The 11,744-nt window shown below is 31.4% G+C and overlaps 1 long non-coding RNA gene across 1 annotated transcript; it reads left to right on the forward strand.

Annotated features, from left to right (window-relative positions):
• The first annotated feature begins 773 nt into the window (after positions 1-773).
• Positions 774-11,366, forward strand: LOC129221133 (uncharacterized). The gene is made up of 3 exons (XR_008580478.1): positions 774-855; positions 5,957-6,057; positions 11,219-11,366. It is a non-coding gene; the product is annotated as an uncharacterized LOC129221133 (long non-coding RNA).
• The last annotated feature ends 378 nt before the right edge of the window (positions 11,367-11,744 follow it).

Below are 11,744 nucleotides of genomic sequence, written 5' to 3' on the forward strand. Positions count from 1 at the left end.
TCGTCATTAAGAAATTCATAAACAGTTACTAAATTAGAGCAGATAGTTAGTTATAGATAGTTTTTCAATCGGAATCATTTTTACTGTTATTGTTTCATTAAAAGAGCTAGAAGAGTGATTTAAAATCTGAAGTAAATTGGAAAAATTTCAATCTTTGTTAATATCTCAGATTCAAAAAAAGGTCCGAATAAATTTTACTTTGCTCTTTCTCAATAGAGAATTATTTATAGAATGCGGAAATATTTATTTTTTAAGTGTACGTTTATAACTTATGGAGTTATTGAATCACAAACTCAATGGACTCTGAAAATTTAGGCTTAGCGTAAACATCAACTTCTAATTTCAATAACAAAGCAACAAACAGTTTTTAAACTTCCACACTGTTAAAAAAAATGTATTCAAAAATGAAACTCTGAATGTATTCATTTTTTTTTTGAATAAAATTGATTCAAAAATGAGTAAATGTGGCATCAAATACAAACATACGAGAAATACGAGTCATCATATACGAACATACCCAAGTCATCATATAAGAATACAACACATTATCAAACACTAATTCATGAATAAAGATGCATACAATCATTTAATACTGCAGCTAACGTTTCAAGAACATGGTTTAATAAATATTCATGTATAAATAGGAAATATAATAAGCGTGACTTCCAAGAATAAAACTCGCGAGCTTCGAACTCTTTTCTTATTGCGCATGCTACGCGTCGCTCAAGAGCGTGAACAAGTGTCGACAATGTTCATATGCTTTCGGCTCATATCGGAGCGATCGAAATGGCTGATCTCTGTTCGTCAAGAAAAAACAAGATTGGAAATTGGAAGAGTTTTCATCGAACTTTGAAAGTAAGTTTTACTTTTATTATCATAGTAAGGATAATAAATGAAGGGTTGTATCTAAATTACCCAAAAATTACTTGCCGAAATTGCTCGATAGAACATTCAACACCCGACTGTTCTCGGAACATTTTTTAAACGTTATATTTTATGTGGATATGTTTTCAAACTGTGAAAGGAAAGTTCATAACGAGTTTCGTAAATTTTATTATTTATATTTTACTCTTCAAATTTGAAAAAAAAAAAAAAAAAGCGAAATCAACATCTTGCACAAACAGCTATGGAAGAAATTAGGTTCTCATCAAGCATAAATCGTTGCATGAATACATTTTTGGAACACTTGTGTGTTTCACTGCAAAAATATTTTTTCTTTCGAAATACCACTAATATAAAAACCTTTTTGCCGAAAAGTAACAAGAAATACAGATTTGAATTCAACATATTTCAGTGAACATATTAATCATTTATCGTTACATAACTATTGATAAGATTTCCAAATCTTTAGTATGATTCACTCGGCCATGCACAGGCTTGTTAGATTTTAGTAATGTTATCGGGTCGAGGGAATGCCCCCCCCCCCCCCGCAATCCTAAGCTTTGCTCCCTCGCGTAAATAAATAAAACGCGTATCTGCTTGTCAAATTTTGCTGAAATTAGTGGTGATGAAATTTAAAATTTAATTCTTAATTTTTATTCAAAACATTCTGTGTAACAAGAATACAAAATGTATCAAAATGGAAAACAAACTCTAAAAAAATATTAAACTAAACAATTTAAATATCAAATAACCCTCTTAAAAAATGTTTAAAAGTTCAGTTTAAATACAAAACGAAGGAATTAGGGGCAAAAATAACTACAACTATAACAGCAGTAGGATATTTATTCATTCCACTTGATAATAAGTTCTCCATAACGAGACTATATTTGCTTACAATATGAAAAATTAATACCGTAATGTTAAATTGACAAGCAAACTATTAAGTTACTCCTATAAATTAATACATAGTTAACAATTAAAAACATTATATACTCAATTATTATGGATAGGAATTGCATTTACATGTAAGAGCTGAGAGAGAGAGAGAGAGAAATGCTTTTCTCTAACAATTTTAAAGTAAACTTCACATTTTTACAATAATCTATATATATAATTCTCTTACGTGCCGGCAAATGAAGGGGTGAATTTCTAAACCTCTGTTGGCAACACTTCGCCGATAAATCATGTAAACAAACTTCTACGTTGTTTTGAAATCTTGAATCACAGAATACTCAACGAACTTTTTTTTTTTTTTTTGAGATGAGTTTGAGTCGGGCTGTGGCCCATTTCAACCTTAATCAGCAAAGAAAAGCTCAAAGAAGGCAGGAAACCGTTCTTGAATCCAATTTAAGACGAGCCATTTCCAGAGTTGTATTCTCTGATTCGCTGCCGATAATTTTTAGCGGCTGGGGAATTTTCAGTCAGCAGTTCCTTCAACAGATCAGGTGCGTCACACAATGCCGGTAACCGCACCTTTCCGTCATGGCAACATTTAGTATATTTATTTGCAGTATTACGCTCTTTCTGCCAATAAAGAGCACCACAAAATTCGCATTCTTCACACATTGCTCCACAATCATGTTCATCGGCAATGTTGTTTTGAACGCGTAGGCGCTTTGAGCGTCGTCTATTCTCTGCTTCAGTACGACAGTTCAGTTCAAAATGAATAACCGAGAAAGAATTTACTTTATTCCTTTTATTCTCAGCTGAAAGGTTTCGCCAAATTTGTTTAGGGTTATAGTAGTTTTAGTATTGTGCAAGCAAAGTAGCCTTGGCGAGTTTTCGCGTTTTTAGTTAAACCATTTTTTGTTCGTGACGTGGCAAGGATTCAGAATAACAACAAGAAGGACAAACGTTTGAGAAAATATGTTTGGTGCTCTCTGAGCCTGTTTTTAGTCATGGCCAGCTCTATGTGGCATTATCAAGAACAAGATCTTTTGAAGCAGTGTCAGTTGTGGCTCCCAAACGGGACATTTTTAATTGTGTATATGAGGAAGTTTTCTCAGATTAGAATATATAAGAGTGTAAATATGAAAATATATAAGAGTGTAAATAATGTAAATACATCCCTCGGGGGAGCCTGTAACCCCTAGAGGGCGCGTCCCCAGGTGGCGGATAGGGGAATGCCTTCATTGGTTTTCCAATGGGTGGTAGAAGGGAAATAAAATACCTTCCGCGGACCAACAGGTAGAAGTGCAATCTCTCCAAAGCAATGACAGACACTTTTGTATCTATAATGGTAAAGTTGTGCACATTGCCAAGGCAGTCATCTTACATACAGCAAAGTTAAACTGTCGAAAATCTGGCTAAAGCAGACAAATTAACATTATGAACGTAATTTTCATATTGGTTAAATGGATGGTGACCTAAATGCAATTACCAACTTTAATTTTTACGGAAAATTTTAGCTAGGCTAATGTATTGGCATACAGCGAGCGAGCGAAGCGAGCATGGATCGCGAAGCGATCCACAGGGAACTGCGTAAGCAGTTCCGGGGGTTGGCGAGCGATAGCGAGCAGGGGGCGATAGCCCCCTAGTTTTTGATTATTAATCATGCATTGTATCATTAACAAATACATCATGAGTTACTTGTATAAATTATGAAATGCATGGTGAACAATAATAAACAATATAGAAGGATTACTTAGGGATAATGTTAGTATTTACATGTAAGACCATGGTGCTTCCCGCCATTGAGAAAGCTTCATACTCTTTGTGAAAATAGAACTTCGTTTTTAAAGAAAATTTTACATTTTTACAGAAACTTGAGAGACATCAATGCTGCATTGTGCAATTTACAAATAAACTGTTAAATACTTCTAAAAAATTGATAAATGCATGGTGAGATATAAAAAACGTCATACATACATTGGTTTTGGATAGAAGTTGCATTTACATAAAAGAGCCGAGATGTTTTTCACCTCCTATGAAAAAGATCTTCATTTTTTGAATGATGCATTATGTAATTTACAAAAAAACCTTTCACTGCGTCTATAAGTTATGAAATGCACAGTAAGCAATAATTTATAAATAGTACTGCATCACATACGGTGAGCCATAACAGTCATTCTACGGTGAGCAATAACTATTTTACAATCACATATTTATATTATCTTTGTGTTTCATAATTTTGAAGTGCACAGTGAGCAAAAACTTTTTTACAACAGAATATTACAACTCTAATTACAAAATGTACGGGGAAAAACATTTTTTCAATTCTATATTACATACGGTGAGCAATAACTACAGTCGGACCTCCATATATCGAACTTCCACATATCGAAATTTTCTATGTATCGAAATCCCAGCAAATTTCTATGTTCATTACATAGAAAAGTTGTTTCTATATATCGAAAAAATCTCTATATATTAGAGATGTACCGAGTAGCACTTTGGCCGAGTACCGAGTACTCGGCTTTTTATTACTCGGCCGAGTACCGAGTTACCGAGTACTTGGCCTTTCACTACTCGGCCGAGTTCCAAGTACCAATTATGTTTTAAGAAGAACCACCGACACACATGTGATGAATTTTGAACTTATTGAAATAGTAGTATAAACCTCCTTGTCCATATAATAGTTTTTAAAACTAAATTCCCGCTGAAATTTAATTACGCATTATATATATACAATTTTGTTTGTGTCAAAAATTTAACAAAAAAATAATTTTTTAAATTAAAAATAAATAAATAAAAGGTATGATTAATCAAGTTGGAATTAAAACAAAGTACAGTAAAATCCCTCTAATGCGGACACTAACAGGACAAATTTTTTGTCCGCAATAGAGAGGTGTCAGCAGGACAGGGGTTAAATAATGTTATTGGCATTGGAACTGGGGAATTAAAAATTGTCTGCATAAGTGGGGTGTCCGTTAGGAGGGGTTTCACTGTATACCAATCAATTATAGTTCTAATCTGCCAAACATAAATAATTTTTAAAAGCAGATAAAACAAATGTGCAGGAACACTCCAGACCCACATGTTTCTGCCCCCCCCCCCCGTTACAAGGAACGTCTTTTTCAGTGCATAAAATGTGAGCTAAAGAATGTAAAGACATTCAACAAAAAAAATACGACTTTTGTCGGATGCCTTTAAATCTACGAGCCCCCATTTTGTGCATTGAAAAGGAATTCCTTGTAATGCCAAAACACGTGTCTGCAGAGTTCCTGCACTGTACTTTTAAGGTTGTTTTATTTTTTAAGCAAAGGTATTTTCACATTTTTTATAACTAATTTTTGTTTGCAGCAAAAATCCATTTTTAATATAAATATTCCATATTTTCTATACTTACATTTTTTGCGTAATTTTTAATAAATAAGTTTTATTAACTTTGCCGACATTAAAATAAAGATTTATTCCATTGAAGCATTACAAACTTCATTATTCTCAAAATTTAAATTTGACTTATAAATTTTAATTGTAAATGATTGCAGAATATAATGCTTGCTCTTTTTTTATAAATTTTAGTATGTCTTAGACAATATTCAATTTTTTGCAACTACTTGGTATTGGCCGAGTATCTGATCAGAATTTGGCCGAGTAGGCCGAGTACCGAGTAGTTACCGAGTACTCGGTACGTCTCTAAACCAAAGCTTATGAAGTCATGTAATTTCAGCATTAATTATGAAATAAAAATGGATTTGTGCTGAAAAGTAGAAAACAAAATGCAGTGTTAAATTGCACAAATTTGCAAATTTTTATAAATTAGTTTATTGCAAATATGCATTTTAATGTTATCTTTTTTCTTTTGTTATAATCGTGTTTACCTTTTTAAGATTAATTTACAATATTTTTTCTATGAAGTTAGCATTGAGTAAGAACACTATAAAAAATTAACTCTTTCCAAACCAAAATATTATTTTAAAACATATAATAGAAATAAAACTATTACTATTTCGATTGTTAAGAATATTGGACCAACACATTTTTTCATGATTTATCTAGTCCTCTTTTTTTTTTAAATCCCCGGAGAGAACGGATGTCATGCATCTCTCCTGGCAACTTTTGTACCTACTTTTCTTGCATATGTACTTCATTTTGCATTCAATTTTTTAATTGCTTAAATTTTCTTTTTTAGCGAACCTTTCGAGAGATATGGTATCTCCAACATTATCACATTGCTGAAGGTTGTAAAGGCCAAAAATGACAAAGATATTTATTTAATATTTGATTTTATGGGTAAATATAGGTTTTTATAAGTTGATTGTATCTCAAGATTCATGTTTAATCAGGGTTTGTTGATTTAAATCAGCTTGATTTAAATAGTGATTAAAAATCATGATCTAAATCAAGTGATTTTTTTTTTTTAATTGATTTAAATCAATTGATTTGTATTAAGTGATTTTTTTAACAAAATCAGTAATTAAAATCAGTTGATTTTACTTTTATAAATTAATTTTGCATTTTTAAAATGTATTGCTCTAAATTTAACTACACTGCATTATACTATCTTAACCTCAACAGGCAAAACTACATAGATCCCTCTTTCTGTGTGTGATGCAGATTTTCACTCTTGTAATATTGCTTTTACTCCAAAATTAGTTTAGAACAAAATAAAAATTTTGAGTTTTTCTTACACGCCATGACTAATATAGTTCAGAAAAGTAGTTGGTTAACATATTATTTTAGACTAAAAACGTACATGATAATGGAAACCTTATCTTTAAGCAAAGCATTAAACAAAATCACATCTTATCTAAGCATTATAACATATTTTTGAATCTTAAAATTAGAGACGTACCAAGTAGCACTTGGGCCGAGTAGCCGAGTACCCGGCCTTTCACTACTCGGCCGAGTTACCAAGTACCAATTATGTTCTAAGAAGAACCATCTACACGCATGTGATGAATTTTGAACTTAATGGAATAGTAGTATAGACCTCCTTGTCCATATAATAGTTTTTAAAACTAAATTCCTGCTGAAATTTAATTACGCATTACATAAACAGTTTTGTTTGTCTAAAATTTTACAAAAAAATTATTTTTAAAATTAAAAATAAATAAAAGGTATGATTAATCAAGTTGGAATTAAGGCAAATTACAGTAAAATCCCTCTAATGTGGACACTAACTGGACAATTTTTTTTGTTCGCAATAGAGCGATGACCGCAGGACAGGGGTTTAAGAATGTTATTTGCATTGGAACTGGGGAATTAAAAATTGTCCGCATAAGAGTGGTGTCTGCTTTGAGGGGTGTACGTTAGGAGGGTTTTCACTGTATACGAATCAATTATAGTTCTAGTCTGCCAAATATAAATAATTTTTAAAAGCAGATAAAACAAATGTGCAGGAGCACTGCAGACACGTGTTTCTGCCCCCCCCCCCCCCCATTACAGGGAATGTCTTTTTCAGTGCATAACATGTGAGCTAAAGAATGTAAAGACATTCAACAAAAAAGTCCGAGTTTTGTCTTTAAATCCACGAGCTCCCATTTTGTGCATTGAAAAAAAGAATTCCTTGTAATGCCAAAACATGTGTCTGCAGTATTTCTGCACTGTACTTTCAACGTTGTTTCATTTCCTTTTATTTTTTAAGCAAAAATATTTTTATATTTCTTATAACTAATTTTTGGTTGAAGCAAAAATCCAATTTTAATATAAAAATTCCATATTTTCTATACCATTATATATTTCCATATTTTCTTTTTTGCATAATTTTTATTAAATAAGTTTTATTAACTTTGGAGACATTAAAATAAAGATTTATTCCATTGAAGCATTATAAACTTCATTATTCTCAAAATTTAAATTTGACTTATAAATTTTAATGGTAAATGATTGCAGAATATAATTCTTGCTCTTTTTTTATAAATTTTAGTATCTGTCTTGGACAATATTCAATTTTTTGCAACTACTCGGTATTGGCCGAGTATCTGATCAAAATTTGGCCGAGTACCGAGTACTCGGCAAATTGGCCGAGTAGGCCGAGTACCGAGTAGTTTCCGAGTACTCGGTACGTCTCTACTATATATCGAAATTTTTTTCGAGATACTCGTAGGTTTTTCTCTGCTTTAGACTGTTGGTATCATGAAAAATGAAGCTTAGCGGAGAAAATTATGTTCACTAAAGGTTGCTACAAAACTTGAGGAATCTGGGGTTTAGGAGTGTGTAGTTCGGTCGTTGTTCCGTTCTGGAGTTCTTACATTCCCTCAAGTTTATTTCAAATCTTAGTTGTAACCAGTATCACTGTAAAATCAGTTTCAAGCTATCCCTTTTGTCTGTTGAGTATCATTCCTAGTCTTTTTAGCTTCAGTAAAAATCATTCAAGTTAAGTAGATTGATTTTTTACTTTTCACTCGATTCCATTGTCAAAACGAAAATCCCCTAATGTTACAGATCAAGTTGATTTGCCGAAGAATGAAGATGTATGAAGGCGCAAAAATGTAATTTCTGCAAAATTAATATTTTTATTGTTATCTTTCATTTAATGCCCGTTTAAATTATAAATTGGGTTTCATGCACGTTTTAATGATTTAGAAGTTTTTTATGTTAAAATAAGATCGTTTCTATATATCGAATTTTTTCCCGGCAATTTGCTACTTCGATATATGGAGGTCCGACTGTATATTACGATCGCGTATTTACAATAACTTTGTGCAACATAATTACGAATTGCACGGTGAACAAAACCTTTTTCCAACACTATGTTGCATACGGTGAGCAATACGTTACATATCACGGTGAGCAATATTTTGCATACTACGGTTAGCAATAACTTGAATTGCAACTATTGTCAGAATACGCAGATTCAGTGGCACAGAATCTCGTGTTACAATTTCACGTCCGGGAAAGTTTGAATTCTGGCCTTTAAAAAGCATGAAATAAAAATTTTAAAAATCGCCTACTGAAAAAAACTTTAAATGAAACTAAAATAAAAAATTTAAAAAAACCCCGACTAAAAAAAACCTTAAATAAAACTAAAATAAAGAACTAAAAATACCCGACTAAAAAATGTTTAAAATAAAATATTTATCGACTTTTGAGGTTTCTGATAAATTGCCTTATAAATAATAGAAGTAATATATCCAAGCGTCGTCGTGTCGGGGGACCAATATGAAAATAAAATATGAAAGAATGAAAAATAATAAAGTAATGAACAGAATGCAGCTAATAATGATAAAGTAGCTATGATATCTAAATACAAGAGTTTGCTCAGCGGTCTATATAACCTACATACCAATATGAAAATAAAATATGAAAGAATGAAAAGTAATAAAGTAAATAACAGAATGCAACTAATAATAATAAACATCAGTTTTTACTTGCAGACAAACATAAAGCAAATTACCCATTTACTATATTATTTTATTTATTTATTTTTTTGCTTTTTTTGAAATGGTTTATTATTTATTTTAAATTAAATTGATAATTATACTTAATATATAAATAAATTTACTATGTTAAATGGAAATGCATTTACACTTCATAAAATAGTTCAAAAATTTTCTATTTTAAACTTGATGCATCTTTAATCCAAATCGATGCTCTTCTTCGAAGACATTTGGCATTTTTTCATAGGAAAAGCACAACCCAATTACGTCTTCTTTTTTTTTTTTTTGTGAAACTTGCTTTTTATAACAAAATTTAAGAGTTGGGGAATGTATGCGCTCAGATTTGATTTCCATATCTTATGCATGCGATAGGAAAATATTAAAAGAGTGGACACTTTTATTTTTGAATTTTCTTACTCATTTTAGGAGAAAGGTCTGGACCCCCGTGGCTATGTCACTGGTGTTCTAACAAATATAGTTGATCATATCAACAAAATATATTTGAAAGTGAAACATAATTATTTTTCGCTAAGTAAGAATTTTGTTAAACAATGTTGCAATTTTAAAAATTATGCAACATTCGATATCAGGTAAACAATGCAATGCTGAGACGCCTGTCGCATATCTATAAGATGACAGATAATTATTATTGCAGAAAGATTTTTTAAAATCTTTTTCTGCACCTATCTGCCCGATTTTAAGTAGAAAAATACAGTTCAATATCGTTGAGTTTTATCATTTTCAGTTAAACGCTTTTCGTAATACAGTAAAACCTGTGTAAGTTGACCACTTGCGGTGCAGTACTTTGGTGGTCAACTTAGACAGGTGGTCAACTTATAAAGGGGGTAATGTTTTTTTTTTGGTCATTTCTTGCACCATGTATTCATTTTTTGACTAATTGACACTTACTCTTTCTGTTCAACTCACTTTCATTGTTTAGCATTAATTTGAAACAATAATTTAAAATGTTATTCAACTATTTTTAGAGATTATTTTCCCAGAATGACGTATAATGTGTTATGCAAATTTATAATTTCGGGAAATTGATCAAAAAAAAGTTTTTATGAAAAGTTACTCATTTGATATTAATAGTTCCTAAAAATTCATAGCTAATCAAAAATTACAAACTTTTCGCTTTATTTTTTTCTCATATACATTTATAACCCCATGATGATCTACTTTTCAACAAAATAACTCCTTACTGAAGTTTAGTGCACTTATTAGACTAATTTTGGAAATTCCATATGTGTCCCAGCTAATTTTCTGTGGATTTCTCCCTTTTCAATAAATTTTAATGTTTCATGCTTTTTATCAATCTCAAGTTCAACTAACTTTCTTTTTGAAGCCATTTTATGTAAAACTATAACACAAAAAGCTACACGCTGGACTTTCATAGTTCAATAAGACAGTTGAAAATGAAAATGTCCTATCTCTTAATCCCTTGCACCAGAAATACTGTAATGCAAGTAACTTTACTCTTTAGCACAATTCCATTGTTGCACAAAATATTGCTACTGAAAAAAAAAAAAAAAATATTTGGTACTTTTCGATTGACATATGTTTTCATTGAACAGAGAGTACAAAAGGCAATCTCAACTAGAACAACAAAAGAAAAATAAGTTTGGAGAATAAAAGGGTTCTTAGTAGTTTTACCATGTGGTTAAACTCAGAACGAGGTTTAGTTATGCTGCTGTTTCATTTAGGTGGTAAAATGCTGGTCTGGCATCAAAAATATTCTTGAAAAGCTATGAAAAAAAAAAAATAAATAAATAAAATTAAAAAAAAAAATTGCTAAATAAAATTTTAAAAAATAAACCAAGTGGTCAACTTACAAAGGGTTTTTTACAATACTCCAAACCAAATTTTGTGTTCATTGGCGGTCAAGATAGACAGGTGGTCAAGTTACAGAGGTTTTCCTTCATTATATAAGATAGGACTCATTCCGTTCCTGACAAAAGCGGTCAACATAGACAGGTGGTCAACTTACAAAGGTGGTCAACTTTACAGGTTTTACTGTATTCAATATTTTTTTTTGCATATGTTTTTTTATTGATGAGTTTTCTATTCCTTAGGTATGTGAATTACATTTTCGCAAAGAAGACATTCTTCATGAAGCAGAATTCTTCGATGAAAAGTCGATGAGACTTCTAAAGAGTGAAATATTTGGTATGTCCCACAATGACTCAAATGCTGCATCCAGTGCTTTCACATTTATGATCCAAAGTTTATTGTCTCCGTACTAAGATGTGGCACATATTTTGCCAGTCCGTAGCATAGATGCTGACGATTTCCATTCATATATAAAAAAAATCTTGATTGGTTTAGCTGCCATAGGGTTTAATGTCATATCAGTAGCCACTGACAATAATGCTATTAATAAAAAGGCCGTTACTATGTTTGCCTCTCCCCTTGAGTCGCGGGTTAGGTATGATTATCCTGGAAGTCCAGGAAAATATTTCTATTTTTCTTTTGATTCCGTTCATTTGATTCCGTTCATATTTTTACAGACTACATTCAGATTCTTTGCAAGTGGTGGTCAATAATGAATGTGAAAACTTTGTATAAGGGTGAGCATAAAAGGGATGAGTTCCAAACGCC

This window comes from Uloborus diversus, chromosome 4, assembly GCF_026930045.1.
Source record: "Uloborus diversus isolate 005 chromosome 4, Udiv.v.3.1, whole genome shotgun sequence".
Taxonomy (NCBI): domain Eukaryota; kingdom Metazoa; phylum Arthropoda; class Arachnida; order Araneae; family Uloboridae; genus Uloborus; species Uloborus diversus.